At 43.9% G+C, this 18,092-nt stretch overlaps 1 protein-coding gene across 2 annotated transcripts in view; it reads left to right on the forward strand.

The window, feature by feature from the left end:
- The window catches only part of ARL13B (ADP ribosylation factor like GTPase 13B), a 1,170,737-nt gene that overhangs the window by 881,176 nt on the left and 271,469 nt on the right, over positions 1-18,092 (forward strand). The window lies entirely within an intron of this gene.

An 18,092-nucleotide genomic window follows, 5' to 3' on the forward strand; every position in this document is an offset into this window, starting at 1 on the left:
AGCTACTTGGAGACCTCGAGCTTTTGTAAGAGTCGGAACTGAGGATCAGTTCCAAACCCAACCTTCTAAGAATAAAGGCGAGAGGGTCAGCACACGAGGAATGTTATGGTGAGTACATAACTTTTTTTTTTCTTACTCGTAGCTAAATCTTCATGTAAAGATGTTAATAAGAAGTTTAGATACTGCATCTGGGCCTGGGGTTTCCAATTAGGAGATTTTCTTAACTTTGTTTCAGTCTGTCTGGCCGTTACTTCATCCTGTTTCATATCCTGTACATTTGAACTTTTTATTCTTTCTTTTGCTTCTTCTGCTTATTTAGCATTTTCGTCATGTTCCACAGGATCTTCATAGATATTTCTCCAAAATGTATCTCTTTTCTTCTTTCTTGTCATGTTTCAGTTCCTTTTGTCTTGTTTCCCAATTCTCTATAAAACGTTTTTGGGTCATCAGTAAATTGCTTATTTTGAACTTTTCCTTTATATTTATCTGCATATCTTTTAAGTTTTTCTGCCTGTGCTGATATTTTTAGTTTTCCACGATAGATCCTCATCTGTTTTGGTTGTGCACATTGCTTTTATCACATCTATCTTTGAGTATTTTTTCTCTCTTCCCTCTTCTATACTCTTCTCTCATTGTCACTTCTTGTCTTAATAGCATTATAGTTTTTGCTACTTGATAACTTTCATGATGGCATTCAGTTTCTCTGCTTCCTTTCCCGTACTACCCTGTGTTTTTGTGGTAAGACTTTATTTGTTATTAATTTAGCTGCAGAGTAATATATCCTATTTACTTCTGTTTTATCACGTGAATCTCTGTGGACACTCCTAATTACTGTGCTCATTTATTTTATCAGAATTCTAATTTTATGGGGTTTTATTGACTTTCTGTAGTGTGTTTCTTTCATTGATCTTAATATGCCTGTCCATCTCTGTTAAATCAAGCAACTCTTCTCTTAGATAATTTTCTTCTAAACTGAGGGCACATTCTTTGATGTTCTTCATGTTTCACTGTTGCAGTCATCACATTTGGGTTATCTGCTTGCAGTAGCCCTGAGTCAGCCTGATTATCAAAGTCTTGGGTCCTGCGTCAGTTGCGGTCTCATCTTCCATGACGTCAGGGGTATAAAGCATGCAGCCGATGCCATTACATCAGTCTTTCTTGCCATGCAATGCCCGAAGCAGAAGCAGTTCACAAGTGCCGGTCGGCCGACTCCTGAAATTTTTTGTTTTCTAGTTTCAGAATCGAAGTTTGCAACTAAGCTAAGTACCCCGTTGGGGAACCTTTTTCTTGCTCTAAGCGGATGTCAGTAAAAGTTAACAATTGTATTTATTGTGGAAAGCAAATACCTCATAAAGATTTTCATTTGTACTGCATTCCTTGCTTAGGCCCAAACCACGACGTACCTCGCTGTCGATTTTGTGCCTTATTCAAACTTCGAACTATTCTTCATCAGTTTATTTATGCTTCTAAATATTTTGGTACTCGGTTCAATTATCCTGAAATGGCTTCGGTAAGCCACCCAACTATCGACATTCTGAGAAAATGCAAAGATAAAGACAGAGACAGATCGCATAGGTCCAAAGCTGCCGATGACGCTTCTCCTAAGCTAGGCGCCAGTTCGCCAGTACTCAGTGAGGCACTTTCACAGTCCCTGATACCCGCTACTTCAGATTCACAGGCCTCTATTGAGCCCCATTCAGAGATGCTTCTTCGACTGTGGAACCTGCGAATGTCTCTACCCTTGGATGGGTCCGGAGCCGCTGTGCAGGCACCGGCTTCTTAGGTTGTGCTCAGGCCTACTGACTTGCATATTAAACCAACGCCATCTTTGTCTTCAAGGCCTAAAACTCGATCCATGCCTAGAAAACCGATGCCCAGACCACATGGTCAGGCCACTATGCCTAAAAAACAAATGAATAAGAATGGCTGAAGACCTTTTTACTCTAATCAGGGGAAGCCACCCTTCCCCCTCTAAGAGACCTAGGACTGATTTTCCTTCTGATTCTTCTGATCAGGACTCTGAAATTTCTGTTTCCTCTGATGACCAGGATTTACCCTTATCTACCTACAAGGATTCTGATGCTGAGGACTCCATTCCCTCTGCTTCCCCTTCCCCTCCAGAGGATTTCTCTTTTGGTGAAACCTTACATACTCTTAGGGAGCATTTCTCCTGGGAAAGCCAGGATTACTCAGACTCCAAAAAGAGGCTTAGGGATTTCCTACTCCTGCCCCAACACAGGCCTTTAGCTATCCCTCCTGTACTGGACATTGTTGAGGATGCCTTCTCGGAATCTAGCCTGTCCCCAGACTCTTTATCTCCTGCTCCCAAAAAACCTGATAGGTATTACAGGGTTCCTGACTCTCACAAGTTCCTCTTTAAAAATCCTACTGCGGATCCTGAGACCATTTCACAGGGACCCAAGGGCATTAAGGCTACTACTGCCAAAAATCCTCCCCCCTCTGATAGAGATTCCAGGGTGCTGGATAGATGGGGAAAGAAGGTATACACTTCTGCAACCTTGGCCATTAGGGCCTTAATCTGCCAGTTTCATATGTTAAAGTATCAGCAGCATATTATTAGATTGCTTAAACAGAAAATTATGTTGATTCCTGACTGTGCTGAAAATAAGGATTTACATGATTTAATGCATTCTGCTGAACAAGTTGGAAAACATACTTTGCAATGTGGTTTTGATTCATTAAAGGCATCTTGCAGGGCTGCTGTCACTGGGTCTGTACTTAGAAGGCATGCTTGGCTTAAGGAGCAATCTTTACCAGATCATGCTAAAGCTAAATTGCTGGATGCTCCCTTAAACCAAGACCGCCTGTTTGGCAACAAAGCAGAAGAAGTACTTAAAACGAATTTATGCAAACTGTTAAAGATTTCCTGCAAGTATTTAGTAGGCAGATTTAGTAGGCATTGGCCCTCTAAGAATTGGTCCTTTCCTGCCTCTTCCAGGCCTTCTCAGTCCAAACCCAGAACCAGCAGAACTCCCAGGCTGCAGTCCCAAGGTACTCACAGGACTAAGCAGTGGGGGGCTCCCACTTCCAAAGAAGAGAGTAGTAAGACTCCCCCCTATGGTAAACTGTCTCAATGACTTAACTTTAAACCTTCCAAGCCCTGCACAACTGACTGTTTCTTTAGGGGGAAAGATTGCCCTGCAGGCAAAAAAATTGGGAACTCATTACCCAGGACAAATGGGTTTTAAATACACTTTCCCAAGGATACAGATTCCAGTTCCACTCCTTACCAACCCCAAACGGTTGGCCAGATCTACCCCCAAATCAGTGGGCAGAGGCTGAAATGCAAGTTCTCTCTCTTTTAAGCATCAGAGCTATTCAACCGGTCCCAGAAGAAGAATGGGGTCAAGGTTTCTACTCAAGACTTTTTATGGTACCCAGAAAAGACAGTTCCTGGTGTCCTATCCTGGACCTGTCTATCCTAAACACCTTTTTGGTAATCCCAAAATTCAAGATACTAACTCTTCATCAGCTGCTTCCTATGCTAGGCAAAGATGCATGGTTGGCAACACTGGATTTAAAGAATACTTGCACATCCCAGTATGGGGAGTCTTGCAGAAGATACCTATGCTTCAAAGCAGGCTACATGCCCTATCAGTTCTCTGCACTGCCCTTTGGCTTATCTACTGCACCCAGGGTATTCACCAAGTGATTAGCTCCAGTCATTGCATTTTGCAGGCAAAGAAATATTCAGATATGCCCATACCTGGATGATTGTCTAATTCAGACAGAAAGTCAGGACATACTATTAAATCATGTGGCATTTGTAAAGAAATTGCTAATTTCTCTGGGGTACACCATAAACGAAAAGAAATCACATCCTGTACTCTGCCAGCAAATAGTATTCCTGGGAGCAAGCTTGAATACAACTTCCCAGATGGCCTACCTCACGCCAGAGAAACCAGTTCATTTGACAGCCTACTTCAAACTACTGACCACAAAGACCCAGCTATCTGCAAGGAAAATACTGCAAGCCCTGGGGTTCATGGCCTCCTGCATTCTACTAATTCCATATGCAAGACTGCATATGAGGAAACTACAATGGTATCTAAAAAGCCTATGGTGTCAACATTCTCAGGATCTAGAAGCAATGATTCCTATCATACCTTGTCTACAGATAGAGTTCCTTTGGTGGGCAGAGGCCTGCCACCAAAACAAGGGACTGGCATTCACTCTACCCCCCTGCTGCCCAAACCTTAACAACAGACGCATCAGACTATGCATGGGGGGGGGCTCACTTGGCAGGGAAGTACATTCAGGGCAAATGGAACCTGAGTCAAATGCACCTGCATATCAGCCAAAAAGAAATGTTAGCCATACAGAATACTCTGACAGCCTTCAAGGACCACATTCTTCCAGGACAATTATTGGTAAAGATGGACAACACCAGAGGGGAAGGCCATTTCAAAGCAAACCATTTCTAAGTGAATAGGCCACTGCATTTATTTCTGCTATAAGCACCATGGAAAACCAACCCCGCTGGGGATAAGGCCTCATTCAACCAGGGCTGCATCTACCTCTACAGCCTTTCTCAGAGGTGTCCCAACCGGGGACATCCTAGAAGCTGCTACCTGGAGTTCTGTACATACCTTCACCAAGCATTACCACTTGCCAATTTTTTCTAAATCCAGAGCTGGTTTTGCCACTGCAGTCTTGCAGGGCCTTATAGCTGGTCCTAATGCTATCAAATTACCTCCTCCCATCCTTAGCTTTGGGAATCTACCCAAATGTGATGATTGCAACAGTGAAACATGAAGAACATAGTATAGTTGTGTACACTTACCATAAATGTAGATGTTTGAATGTATTCACTATTGCAGTCCTGGTTAACCTCCCTCCAGCCCCCTGACTTCTATTGACTATACCTCTATTCTTGTTTACTATGCTTAAAGCTTTTTGGTGTATTTGCTTTTTTGTTGGAGGTGTAACCTTGTATATAATTGCTTCCCATTATGGGGGCACCTGACATCTGGGGCAAGAAAAACTGATGTAATGGCGTCGCCTGCATGCTTTATACCCCTGACGACCTGACGTCATGGAAGATGAGACAGCAACCGACGCTGGACCCAAGACTTTGTTAATCAGACCGACTGAGGGCTACTGCAAGCAGATAACCCAAATGTCATGACTGCAACAGTGAATACACTCGAACATCTACATTTATGGTAAGTGTACACAACTGTACTTTCTTCGTTTCCTGAGGACATTCTATAGAAAGTTCCAGAGCATCTTCCTGTGCACATTCTCTTAAATTTCATGCTGTGTCATCCATTGGTGTTTCATATGGGAACTCATTGGCCTATCACTCCACAACATTGACTGCATCAGAGTTGCCACAGTTCCTGTTCCCTTCCCTTGTTAAACATTTGTACTGGTTTCCTATGGAAGTCTCCTTATGTTCATATAGCAACTGATCAGATGTTTCCCAATCCGCTGGTTTCTCCTTAAGTTGGGGATCCATTGCTGTATCCTGCTGTGATGTTATCTGAGTTGGATTTTCTACACTAAATCCTTCACTTCACAGGTATTCCATAACCTCAGTTTCTATTTCTTTAACTTTTATTTACTAATCCTCTTTGCTATTTTTCCTTTTTGTTTTCTTATTTTTTTTGTATTGTAAAATGTCTAGATGCCTTTGCCTGTATTTCTCTTCACATATCTTCGATGCTGTTCTTTTGGTATTGGTTAGTTTTGCTTTCTTCTTTGCATAAATATTGCACCATAATACATCTCTTTTTCTTTCCCATGTCTATATTTCTTCTTCAGATGCCTCCTGATCCTCCTGTTTCTCCTTACTTTGTGGACTCATTGTTCCATCGTGCTGTGATGGAAGCTGTGTTTGATTTTCTACACGAACTCCTTTATTTCATAAGTATTCCATAACTTCAGCTTCTGTTTTTTTTTTTTTTTACTTCTACTTTACTAATCTTCTGTTCTGTGTTCCCTCTTTATGATCTTATTTTTTTATTGTGAAATTTTACATATCTGGATGCCTTTGTATATATTTCTCTTTAAATATCTTTGGAGCTGCCTTTTTTGTTGATTAATTTGGTTTCTCCTTTGCATAAATATTACATCATATCAGCTTTCTTTCCCATGTCCATATTTCTTTTTTATATCTTTCTAAAGTCTCTAGATTTTATTCTTTATATTTCACACTTCGGTAGTCGCCTGTTTTTCCAAACAGCCTATGCTTTCTTGCTCTATAATATAATGTTTTTCATAAATCTGTTGTATTAATGAACAGAAATTTTTATTTGAAAGTTCCGACAGTTTTTCTTGTGAAAGTGTTGGTCTTTCTTGTGGTTTCTCTCTTAATCTTTTTGTATGTCTTCTGTTTGGAAATTCTAGGCTTCTTGCATAATAGTAACAAATATATAATTTCTTTCTTGGTGGTGCTGCGGTAGCATTGTCGCCTCACAGTAAGACGCTGACCAGTTCTACTCTCAGCTAGAGCGTCTTCTGCGTGGAGATGCGTGAATGGGCGTACCTTCGTAGGAGGTTGTGCATCAGGGCTGGCAACTCGGCATGTAAAAATCAACTGCCAATCATTAGCGGACCGGAGTTCCGCTGTGGCGACCCCTAACCGGGAAAAGCCGAAAGACACAACAACATCTTCAATAGTCCACTCTGTCATCTTTATGGCTCTTTTTTGGCCTATCAGTTTTTGTAATTTTTGTGGACTGCTACTTCCTTTTACAACAGTGGGATCATCCTCCCCCTTGGCCTGACCTGGCCCCATTGTAGGAATGTTTCTGTATTTTGAGGATTCTAAACTGTCATTTTTTGCAGTGCTGGCACCAATGCGCCTACCAGGATTGGGCATTTTTTTTAATTCCGTCTCTTATGCACCTTGCTATCTTTTCTGTTTTTTAACCTACGTCTGTCCATGATATATGCTATATAAAATCTGGTCTATATATCAGTGTTGTCTTGGTGAGCCTTTATGAAAAAACAAGGTCCATCTTGTAAATGTACTCGCCAAGACTTGAGGATGACTTCATGTCCAGCAGTACTGCTCTCCTTTGCTTGCTAACTTATCTGTCTATTCAGACCTCATAAAACTGATCCATTGGTCAGTAATGCAGCAGAGTGAACCTCAGGTGATTATATCAAAGGGACTCTAGCACTGCGCAGATTGTCATATGACAGGAAGTTCCTGATGTCCTTATCAAGGTACATCAGGGTTCAGATCTTCCTTCCTTATTTTCTGCTGTCACTCCCAAAAAAGGAAGCAGAAGGCTAAACGTGTAAAACGTACCTTTTGCTACAAATTGCTCTCTTGACTCACAGGATAAGTGATGTGATTTTTCTTAAGGGCTGTTTAAAACTGCTGTGTCTTTAAAACTTCCACATTTCGTTTCCTCCCCTCCTGCTTCTTCCATTCAAAAGAGAGTCAGAAATACTTCTTCTGAGAAAGAGGATTCTAAAGCACAATCCCTTATTCCTCTCAAATCCATTCCCAAACTGGATATGACTCAGAGGATGAGGAATCTCTTTTCCCTGACTACCCTTACAGGAGTTGTCCTTTGGGGACACTATTTTAAATTTGCTGCAGAATTTTCAGCTAGAGGGAAAACAATTTTTAGAGGTGCAGAAGTGGTATTGTGACCTGCTGAATGTGTGTCCCTAAGTTGTCGGCTGTTGGTGTTGTGCTTGAGGTCTTACAGGGCACTTTCTTGACAGCTGGCCTAAACCCTAAGTTACAAGCAACAGCCCCTAAGAAACCTGATATGTTTTATAAAGTACCATATACTCACAAGTTTTTGTATAAAAATCCCTCTTCAGATCCAGCTGTGATATCCATTGAGCCTGGCAAAGCACATAAGCTTCTACTCTGTACTAATGCTTTGGCCAGTGTCAAGGACAGCAGAGCTGTGGACAGGTATGGAAATAGTGTACACGTCTGCTACACTTTCTTTTCATGCTATTAACTATTAGACTCATATGCCTAGGTACCTTGCATCCTTTTTTTGACATGAGTAAGTTAAGATGAGATTTTCCTGCCAAACCCCATAAATCTTCGCTTTTGTCTTTGCTCAGCTCTGTTACTCGGGTAGCAAGACATTGCGTAAAGTTCAGTTACCTTGTAGCTGATGCTTTTTCTAGAGCTGCATGTGCTGTGTGTGTGTTAAAAGTTCCTGCCTGAAGATGTCAAGGTTAAATTGCTGAATTCCCCATTCGACATAGATAATCTTTTGGTCCAGCAACAGATTTTCAAAAACTTACAGGAGAGAGAGAGAAAATAATACAGGGCTTGAGTAGATTTTCTCTCACTTGTGCCTAAATTCCAAAGGTACTATCCCTGAAAAGCAGGACCATTGTTTCTTAAAAATCAAAAACCTCGACAAAAGGGTAAAAAAAAAAATTCTCCACACATAAATATCAAGAATCCCCCAAAGCAGATTTCAGAAGGACCTAAGGTTTCATTTGCTGCCAAATTTTCCACTTTATGACCATTGGCTACCTCCTTTCCTCTGTCTTCTTCCTTTGCCAGTTCCCTCCCAGTCAAATAAACTTTCCCAGTCTCTGCCCTTTTAGAGACTCGTATCTTCAGACAAATGTATTCTCTACATTGTAGGTAAGGGCACAAATTAACTTGGCATCTCCCTCGATCCCTTTCCAGAATTCCTCAAGTTCCCAGATCCAAGCATTTTTTATTTTATTTTATGTTATGTTACATTTGATATGAAGTCATCAATTTTCATGTTATCCTCAACAGATGGGTTCAGTTCTGATCCCTTGGAACCAAGTTGTCCACTTGCTAAAGCTCATGGCAACCAAAAACTCTCAAGCTTCCCCCTCTACCCACAATGCAATGGGTTCATTACCTCAGATCTCATTTGCTGATATAAGCATCAGTTGTGTTTTTTTGCCTTACTTTTGAGCATTCCCGATAAGTTCATTTTTATAGTCTTCTTGTCTTATATTTTTTTTCCCATTTTTCATCGGATCTTCTTTGTCTATGTCTGTTGCATCTTTTTTGTGGTTTCCCCTCTTCCTTTTTTCATACTTCGTGTACTTCTTAGGTACTACTAGCAGTACCTTTCCCTCTACCCTTCAGTAGCTTCCCTTTTACCATCACAATTTCCTTTCCACCTGTATATAACAAAAAAAAAAATTCTATCGGTTTCACTATTTCTTCTTTCCCTATCCGTGTGTGTGTGGGGGGTATCTGCCTTCCCTCTTTAGTATGGCAGAACAAAGAAAGAAAAGGAGAAAACCCCTGCAAGGTTTAAGAGATGAGCGAAGTGCTATACACACGATCCCCTGTTCGGAAAAGGATTTGGTATGTGTCTTCTGTTTAAGACCTCACCGTTTACAAGAAGACTGCTTCATTTGTCATTCTTTAGCCATCAGGCTCTAGTGGAGCATAAAAACAAGTTTACTTTGAAGGGACTGTTAACCCTCCTCCTTCAGTGAGGCTATTTCTGGGTCATCATCCAAGGATACTGATGAATACAAATCTAGGTCCTCCAAGTCAAGCCCAGCTTCCTCGACCTCCTCTTCCAAATCTTCGAAGGCAAAGGAACTGAGTTCTGAAGTGCTGATACCATTGTTGACACTGACTATTAAAAAGTTTAAGTTGTTGGTTCCACCTACTTCGTCGGAACCTACAGCTAAATTGATGGTACTGATGGTTTCCTTGGTACCTCCTTCAAAAAAGACAATACCTTTGACATTGTCTTAATTGGTGCCATCTAAAGAATTCATAAGAGTGACTAGGTCCAGATATTCCCCATCCATCGACCCCTTCCGTGATAGGCTACCTTCCCCTTTCCTGGACTGTCCTCCTTCTCCAGTGAAATCCATCCGTTCTTCCAGAAGCTTCAATTAAGAAAAGCTGGAAAGAGTGGTGAGGAAGATACTCTGGGTGTAAGGAGTTACTGGATCTTCTAGGCCTCCTACCCCAATGTGTCAGGGTCTTTTTACTTCCACCCCCTCCAAGCACCTTTCTTCCTCTGACTTCTGTGGTAAGGTCAGAGTCCTTGATTCCGAGTTGTCCGATACTGAATGCCTCAGTTCCAAAGTTGTCTTCTTCATCAGTGCCGATTGCATCTCTGAGCTTTCTGGCTCACTCAGAACAAGAGACCTCTTGGAGCCATATCTGTCTTGTCAGTTCCGAGGAGTTTAAATTGACCCAGGTTTTTTTGGTGTCATCTGTTCTTGTCATGGATCAGCTCAGCTCTGGTTTCCACCTTGGACCTGCCTCGGTCTTGGGGAGGGGGGGGGGGGATTGTGGTCCCGGTCTTTTGGGCCCGGACTTCATTCCTACCACGGGTGGATCGTCTTTCAAGAAAATGGAGAGGGCCTTGTCTGTTCCAAGACACCAGTCATTTCCACCCCCCTTGGAGCAGCTTTCCAAGTCACTCCTTCACCAGAGTCTCATCCACTTCATCCACCTGGGCAGCGGGTGTTAAGGCCTCAGGGACCCCCACATTTGGGAACGTCCTCTTCTGACATCTCCCCAGAGCATCCCACTGAGGAGGTTCCTTGGAAGAGGGAAGTGTAAGAGGAAACACACTGATTCCTTGAAGAATCATACACTATGGACACAGATTTTTAAGAAGGCGAAGTTCCCCACTATCACCTTTGATGATGTCTCCTTCAGAGACTTCCTGGAAATTTTGAAACAGAGAGGTGGTTGGCAGTCCAACAATCCTACATCAGAGGAATCTGTTTACTTCAGGCACTCCTACTGTGTACAAAGAAAGCATCTGGGAAAGAAAAATGTTAAACTTGTTTCTTGCCTTTCCTGTAAGTGGTGTAGACTGTTTTACACTTCTGAGCCCCCAAGCCCTTCTGTGTTGGAGGGAAGCCTTCTAGTTTAATTTTGTTTCTTAGAACTAGCAAGTTTTCTAGTTTCAGCACTCAAATCTGTTTCTTTGAACTCAGCACTTGTTCAGAACTCATTGTAAGCACTAAAAAAGCTGCAAATTACTACAGCACTCAACTTTCTTCACTTGTCTAGAAGAAAGCAGTTTTTAGTACTTAATAAATAAGCACCTATCCAGGTATGTCTAAGGGTCAGCTCCCAGTGATTTCTCCTGTCTACCTGATGAATCTGGGCATCTTGGGGCAATGCAGCAATTGCCTCATGTACACAGACAACCCTCTCTTCCTACCACCCAACACTACAACCTGTGAGAGATGCACTTATATAGCCAAACTGAAAGCAAAGCTCTCTTCACCCAAGACTGCACTAGATAGTCAAGAGGAGAAGGTAAATACTTGCACCACACCACACTCACCACATAGTCCCTCAAAACCTACACCACCGAAACACACACATAGAAACACAAAACACACACCTACATTCGCGGAGGCTCTCAGTACAAACCTGCCCAAGCAACAGGGACCTCCAAAGCAGAAACGCAAGCAAACTCCACCCCCCAACACAACCTAAATGACACACAGCCAACAAACTCAGTGTGCCACTCAACCACAGCCCATAAGGCATAACATACCCAACACTCTAGTCATTGGTGACTCTATAGTCAGACACACTGATGTTCCACTCAAGGCTAAACAAGGAGAAAGTTACTGTCAGCTGCCTGTCAGATGCCAGGATCCACCACATAACGCACGCACTCAGGTCACTCCGCAACAAGTACAAATATGACACTGTCTTTGTCCATGTTGGTGTGAATGACCTGAGACGTACCTCCCTGGACTGCATGAAAAGAGACATGGAGGAGCTCTCCGATCTTCTAGCCCAGGCAGGTATGACCCTAGCCCTGAGTAACATCCTGCCATCACCCAGAATGATACCACAGTACAAGGACAAAATGATTGACTTCAGCAATTGGCTAAGCTTCTGTTGTTTTTCTAAGGGGATCCAGTATTTGTCTGCCTGGGACGACATGATCGACAGACCTCTATGCTTTGCCAGAGATGGCCTGCACCTGTCGCCCTTGGGATTCCGGATACTGGCTAAGGCTCTTGCCACCCCTATAGTGCCTTTTTTAGACAAGATTCAAATGACAAATTCACCACCGTAACAGGTACAAGCAAGCAAAATCTGAGGGTAATGCTACTCAGTGCTAGAAGTCTAAACCTCAAAATGCACTCACTCGAGGCACTCCTTAAAATGGAGAACATCGACATCTGTGCAGTGACAGAGACCTGGTTCAAAGCTCCAGTGAGCACCTCTGCGTTACCAGGCTGTAATTCATACCACACCTTTCAGCCACCTAACCCAGAACGAAGCACTAAAGGTGGAGGCATGTCGATATTCATTAAGGATATCCACACCTCCAGGCTAGTTGCACAGCATAACGCATCCGGGATTATCCAAGTGCAACTAACTCTGGGCAAGACCGCAATCCAAATTGTAGCTTGCTACAGACCCCCCCCCCCACCACCACCAATGCCCCAGGATTCCCACTCCTCATTTCTTGATATACTAGAAAGTATTAGAGTACAGTCCAACACCCAGTAATGGGTGATTTCGACTACCCCACCGTTAACTGGGAAAACTACTCGTGTACCAACTCTTGCTCAACGTTTTCTGGAATTCATAAATTCCAATGCCTTGGATCAACTTAATCACACCCCCACCAGGGGCAGCAATATCCTAGACCTAGTCATTACCAACATGGGCAACCGGTGTTCCATACCAGAGGTCAAGTCCTCATTGGTCAGATCCGACCACAAGCTAATCACCCTAGACATCCAGCCCCCACCCCCAATTAGGGAAACCACCGTAAAAAACTTCTCCAAAGCCAGCTTCACACTTCTTAAGACAGAAGTGGCCACCATCATGACACCCATGCAGATGGACAGTAGAGGTGCAACTGCTGAATCCTACACAAATACACTTTATAAGCACTTACACGAGTGCATGGATCATGCTATCCCTAATAGAACCAAGATGCTGTCCTCCAAAAAAAGGAAGCCAATCTGGTGGTCCTCTGCCATAAACAAACTCTACAACAGAAGAAAGAATCTGTTGCAAAAAAAGAGTAAAATCCCATGACTGGAGGAACTCCCTGGTCAACCTCAGTAAGAAGCTGAGATCCTTTATAAAATCCTTCAAAGCTAGTTACGAAAACAAAATTGCCACTGACTCTAAAGACAACCACAAAACATTCGATAGCTATGTCAAGAATCTCAATGGCAACACTCAGATCTGCTCTTACAGCACAATGGCACTAAATATACGGAGCCAACTGATATTAACAACATCCTGGAAGATAGGTTCAGTGCTAACTTTACCCCCCTGTCACCCCCTAGAGGGCCCATCTCTATACCGGAAGAATGCAAAGTTCCTGTAATCATGGCTGCTTAGGTAAAAAACACACTCTCCAAAGCCAAGAACACAGCATCCATGGGACCTGACAATATCCCAGGCTGCGTTCTACATGAACTACAGAATGAACTAGCACCCTACCTAAGCACCATGTTCAATCATAACCTCACCTCAGGCTTTATGTCCACTGAGTGGCGCACCGTGACAGTTATCCCACTCCACAAAGGGGGAGCCATGATGGACCCCGGGAACTACCGCCCCATTAGCCTGATGAGCCTGGTCTGCAAGGCCATGGAACATATCATCATGAAACTCATAAACAAAGATATTGGTAATCTCCAAACTCTGGACCCTACCCAGTTCAGGTTTGTAAAAGGCAGATCATGTCTCCTAAACCTGATTGACTTCTTTGAAGCAGTCACCAAAGCCATAGATGAGAGGGTAAGGTGGTTCACACAGCTTATCTAGATCTCGCCAAGGCTTTCAACACCACCCCCCACTCTGGAATTATAGATAAGCTCACTAAACTAGGTATAAAATCCCTATGTCACAAGATGGGTTGCTAACTGGCTCATGGACAGAACCCACACTGTGAATGTAGCAGACTCCAAATCTGACTTCAAACCAGTGACAAGTGGAGTACCACAGGGTTCAGTCCTGGGTTCTCTCCTGTTTGGTATCTACTTCCCTGAAGTACAGGCTAACACAGAAGGTCTTTGGCTAACAAAGTTTGCAGATGACTGCAAACTAGGAGCCATAATCGAAACTCCTAATGATATGGACATACTACAAAAGAGCCTCAATGAGACAGATGCCTGGTGTCAAAGCCATGGCCTGAAGCTCAATGCCAAAAAGTGTATAGTCATCCCCTTTGGTAAAAACTCTGTACCCATGAACTACCACACAAGTGGTAGTCTACTTAACACCGAAAGTGTGATGAGACCTTGGGACACAGGTGGACAATAGTCTCTCCTTTGATAATCACATCGCCACAGTGGTCAAGAAATCCTTCTACATGGCTCACCTCATCACAAAAGGGTTCTCATCCAGAAAAAAAGAGGTCATTGTTCCCCCTCTACTCATCACTCATTAGACCCATTAATAGAGTACAGTGCACCTTTTGGTATGTACCTCACAAGACATCTAACACAACTGGAAAGGCCACAGAAATACCTCACAAAGAGGATTACTGGCCTCAAACAGATGCCCTACGCAGACCGTCTAAAAAAACTCCAGCTTTACTCTGTCGCATTTTGCCTACTCAGAGGCGATCTCTGCCTAACATACAAAGCTATGTCAAACCCAGAGCTGTTGGACATGCTCCATAGATTCCTGTCCCAGAGACTTCCCATACTCTGGAACAGACTACCTATCTATGTCAAACAGAGCTCCTCCTTAGCACTCTTCAAGAAAAATCTTGATGATTGGATGGGAAATAGGAAATTCACCCCAGGGATCAACTTCTATGGCTGTGCTCGACAGGGGCACAGGAAAATAATTTTCTTGGGAGGCGAAAGTCAGGGTACCTTTTTGGCTAGGCTTATCTAGGCCCTAGGGCTAATAGCTTAGTACTTACCTATGAACTTGAAGGCTTTTGGTACCCGACCATCTACCTCCGGGTGACCCTGCGTGTTGATGAGCTGATTGAGTTGATCTCTCAGTGGTCATGGAAGGCCCCCATGTATATTGAGCCAATGTCCTGGAGACCAGACAAGATCATAATTGTACCCTCGGACAAACCCTTCTGGACCAAGGGCGTACCAGTTGAGGCCATGTCATAGCAGCAGCCACCAAAAAGGAACTGGCAGATGAAAATTCCACTATTCAGCCTTCTTATAGGGAGTCTAGGATGATGGCTAGTATAGGGAAGCGAGTTTATTGACCTTATTGTCTTTGAACTACCTGGCACATTTTATGAGTTTGCAAAGGGATCTGATTAAAGAACTTTCAGATAACCTTTTGGGAGCTATTTCTGAGAAGGTTCAGGACTCTGGAATTTCTCAGTTGGCCACTCTGATTTCCATTTCCAACTCTTCTATGATGCTCATTTCTCATGCAGCCGAAGGGATGACAAGAGCCATCAGTTCAGGTGTGACCTTAAGGAGACACTCCTGAATGCATTTGTGTTACTTTGCAGAACCCTTCAAATCTACTTCCTTCACTAGTTCCTTTGATGGCATGTCTTTGTTTGGGCCCAAAGTTAAAGACACACTCACTAGCTGTGAAAGGATGGAAAGACTCTTTCTGCAGTTGGCGTGCATTTTTCCATTCCTCAGAAACCCTTTTTGAGGAACCAGCACACTGCTGGAAAAACATGGTTCAAAAAGTCCCAAGGGTCATTTCCCGACATATGTAGTGACGGACCCCCCCCCCCAGGGGCAGAGGGGGAACTGCAGGGGTAGACACCACCCTCGCAGCAGAGGGGTTCCACAGAACCAAGGTTTCTGAGATTCTTTCCTCAGTAAATGTTTCCAGTGCTCCTGAAAGGAGGCCCAAATGCCGTTCTCTGGAGGCAGTCTGGGGTCACTTTTCCCTGCACCATAGAGCATGGCTACAGATGACTTCAGACAAATGGGTGCAGGGAATTTAATCCAGAAGTTATATTATTCCCCTTTTCACTAAACCCATCCTATTTCAAAGAAATCCCATATGTTGCACACAGTCAAAGGGATCAAGCAGTGCTAGAAAAGCAAGTCATCCAATATGTTCCCCCAGACCAGATGGGATCCAGAATTTACTCAAGGTTCTATCTGATGTTGTTAATATTCTTCCCATTCGGTTCCGAGCCTTCGAAACCGAGTCAGCCTAATACCAAGCTTGCATGCACCAAAAACTCTTGAGCTAAGCTGCTACCCACAATGCCCTTCTCCCTGTTACCTCAGATCTCATTTACGGCGTAGCCATATAGCAGCGTTTCACCGAGCTCTCAAGCTAAGTGTTTTATTTTATTGATAATTGTGTATTTTTTACCCTTATTTTTTCTAACTAACTCTACCCGTTGGGCATTTCTTATTCCATCGTTGGTACGCCCTCTCCTTACCCTTGTAGAATTGTTTGATACCATCGTTGGTATCTTCTTTCTGTTTCTTCCTTCTTGCCTTTTAGGTCTAGTAGTGTGTGTATTTTATGTGTATGGAAATGTCTTATAAAAAAGGGACTTTGGGGTTTAAACATTGCACCTCTTGCAATGGCAAACTCCCTAACAGTGACTCACATAATGACTGTGTTTATTGTCTGGGGGTTTATCCCCTCTGTTAAACCTCCTTGCCAGAGTTTTAGTCAGCGGAAGCTGAACGAAAGGAAAAATAAACTTGTATAGAAAGGCCTTTTAGTTTATCCTTTCTCAGAGGCTTTTTCTGTGTTGGAGGTCTCAACCCCTCCAGTGAAGGGCAAGAAATGTCCCCATTCAGATCCCCCTTCACCGGCTGGTGATAAGGGCAAGTCTCACAAGCATAAGGCCCACAAATCTTCATCGGAGCATAGGATTGCTTCATCGGCTCTGACTCTGACTACTGCTTCTTTTCCGAGCTCTGCTGCAGTTGCCACTTTGACTGAAGTTGGGAGGGTGGCCTAATGGTTAAGGAGTTTGCTTAACAAACACAAGGTACAGGGTTTGAATCTCACAGGGGATAATTGGCTAGGCTTAAAAAAATGGCTCGCAAGGGCAGTTAGCGTAGTACTAATCTATGAACCTATGAGCCTAAGTCATAGACATTACAGAAATGCCAATGTTGGCGCCACCTTCGGCGCCAACCTTTACGGCACCGGTCCTGCCTTCCATGTCAACTACGGCTCCGACCTTACTTTCCACAATAGCTATGGCACCGACTTCACCTTTTACCGCACCAAAAGTGGTTTCAGCCCACACATTTCCTTTGGAACTGATAACTTCAACTCAGAGTGCCTCCTTGGCACCGAGTCCTTTTTCTACACCACTGATTCCTTTATTACCTGTCTCCAAGTTAGAGACTATGGTGCCACTAGCTCAAACACCACGGACCCGATACTCCCCTTCATTGGATCCATTCCTAGGCCAGACGTATAGCCCCTTTCTGGACCGACCCGACTCCCCTTCAGGAGTGTCCATTTGGTCCACCAGGAGTTTTTCTGAATTCAGTGTGGTGCGCTTGTTGGATCATCTGTTGACAGCCAGCGGGATAACAAATGTTCCTAAGACCCCCACTTCGGGGTTTGGGTCTATCACTCCCAGGACTCCCACGTATACTCCTCCTTCGGATTCGTCGGTTCTGGAGCCCATTGCACCGACGTCCTTGGAAACCCATTCCTCTGCGCCGACAGGGACTCTCACTGAGGCTTTGAGGCCATCCGTTTGGGTTTCAGTTCCATCAGAACCGGCCCTTCCTCAGACTCCTGGTTGAGGGGTGGAATCCTCAGTTCTGAGCACGATTCCAAGTGTTTTATCAGTTACGTCCTCTGATCTGGGGATGACGTCTGCCCCGATCTTGCTTGAGGCTCCATCCCCGGGAGCGGGTCTGACGGAGCGGGGTGTGACCCCGGTTCCGTGGTTGTCCTTCTCTGTTCCGGGCTCCCATTCCTCTTCGGGCAGGACTGCTTTCTGGGTGATGGAGAGGGTGCTCACGTCAGGAAGCACTCCCCCTATGTCGGAACTTCCCCCTGCTCCCTCTAAGCTACAGTTACCACGGGCCACCTCCCCAGGACACCGAGAGCAGAATCCTCAGGAAACCCCAGTTCAGGGTACCCATCCTTCTGAGTCTTCCTCAGATATCCCCACTGAAGAACCTCCTTGGAATAAGGCATGTAAGAGGAAACACATTGACTCTCCTGAAGAGTCTTTGAC

This window comes from Protopterus annectens, chromosome 5.part0 (assembly GCF_019279795.1).
Source record: "Protopterus annectens isolate FY-2018-M chromosome 5.part0, PAN1.0, whole genome shotgun sequence".
In the NCBI taxonomy this organism is placed as follows: domain Eukaryota; kingdom Metazoa; phylum Chordata; order Ceratodontiformes; family Protopteridae; genus Protopterus; species Protopterus annectens.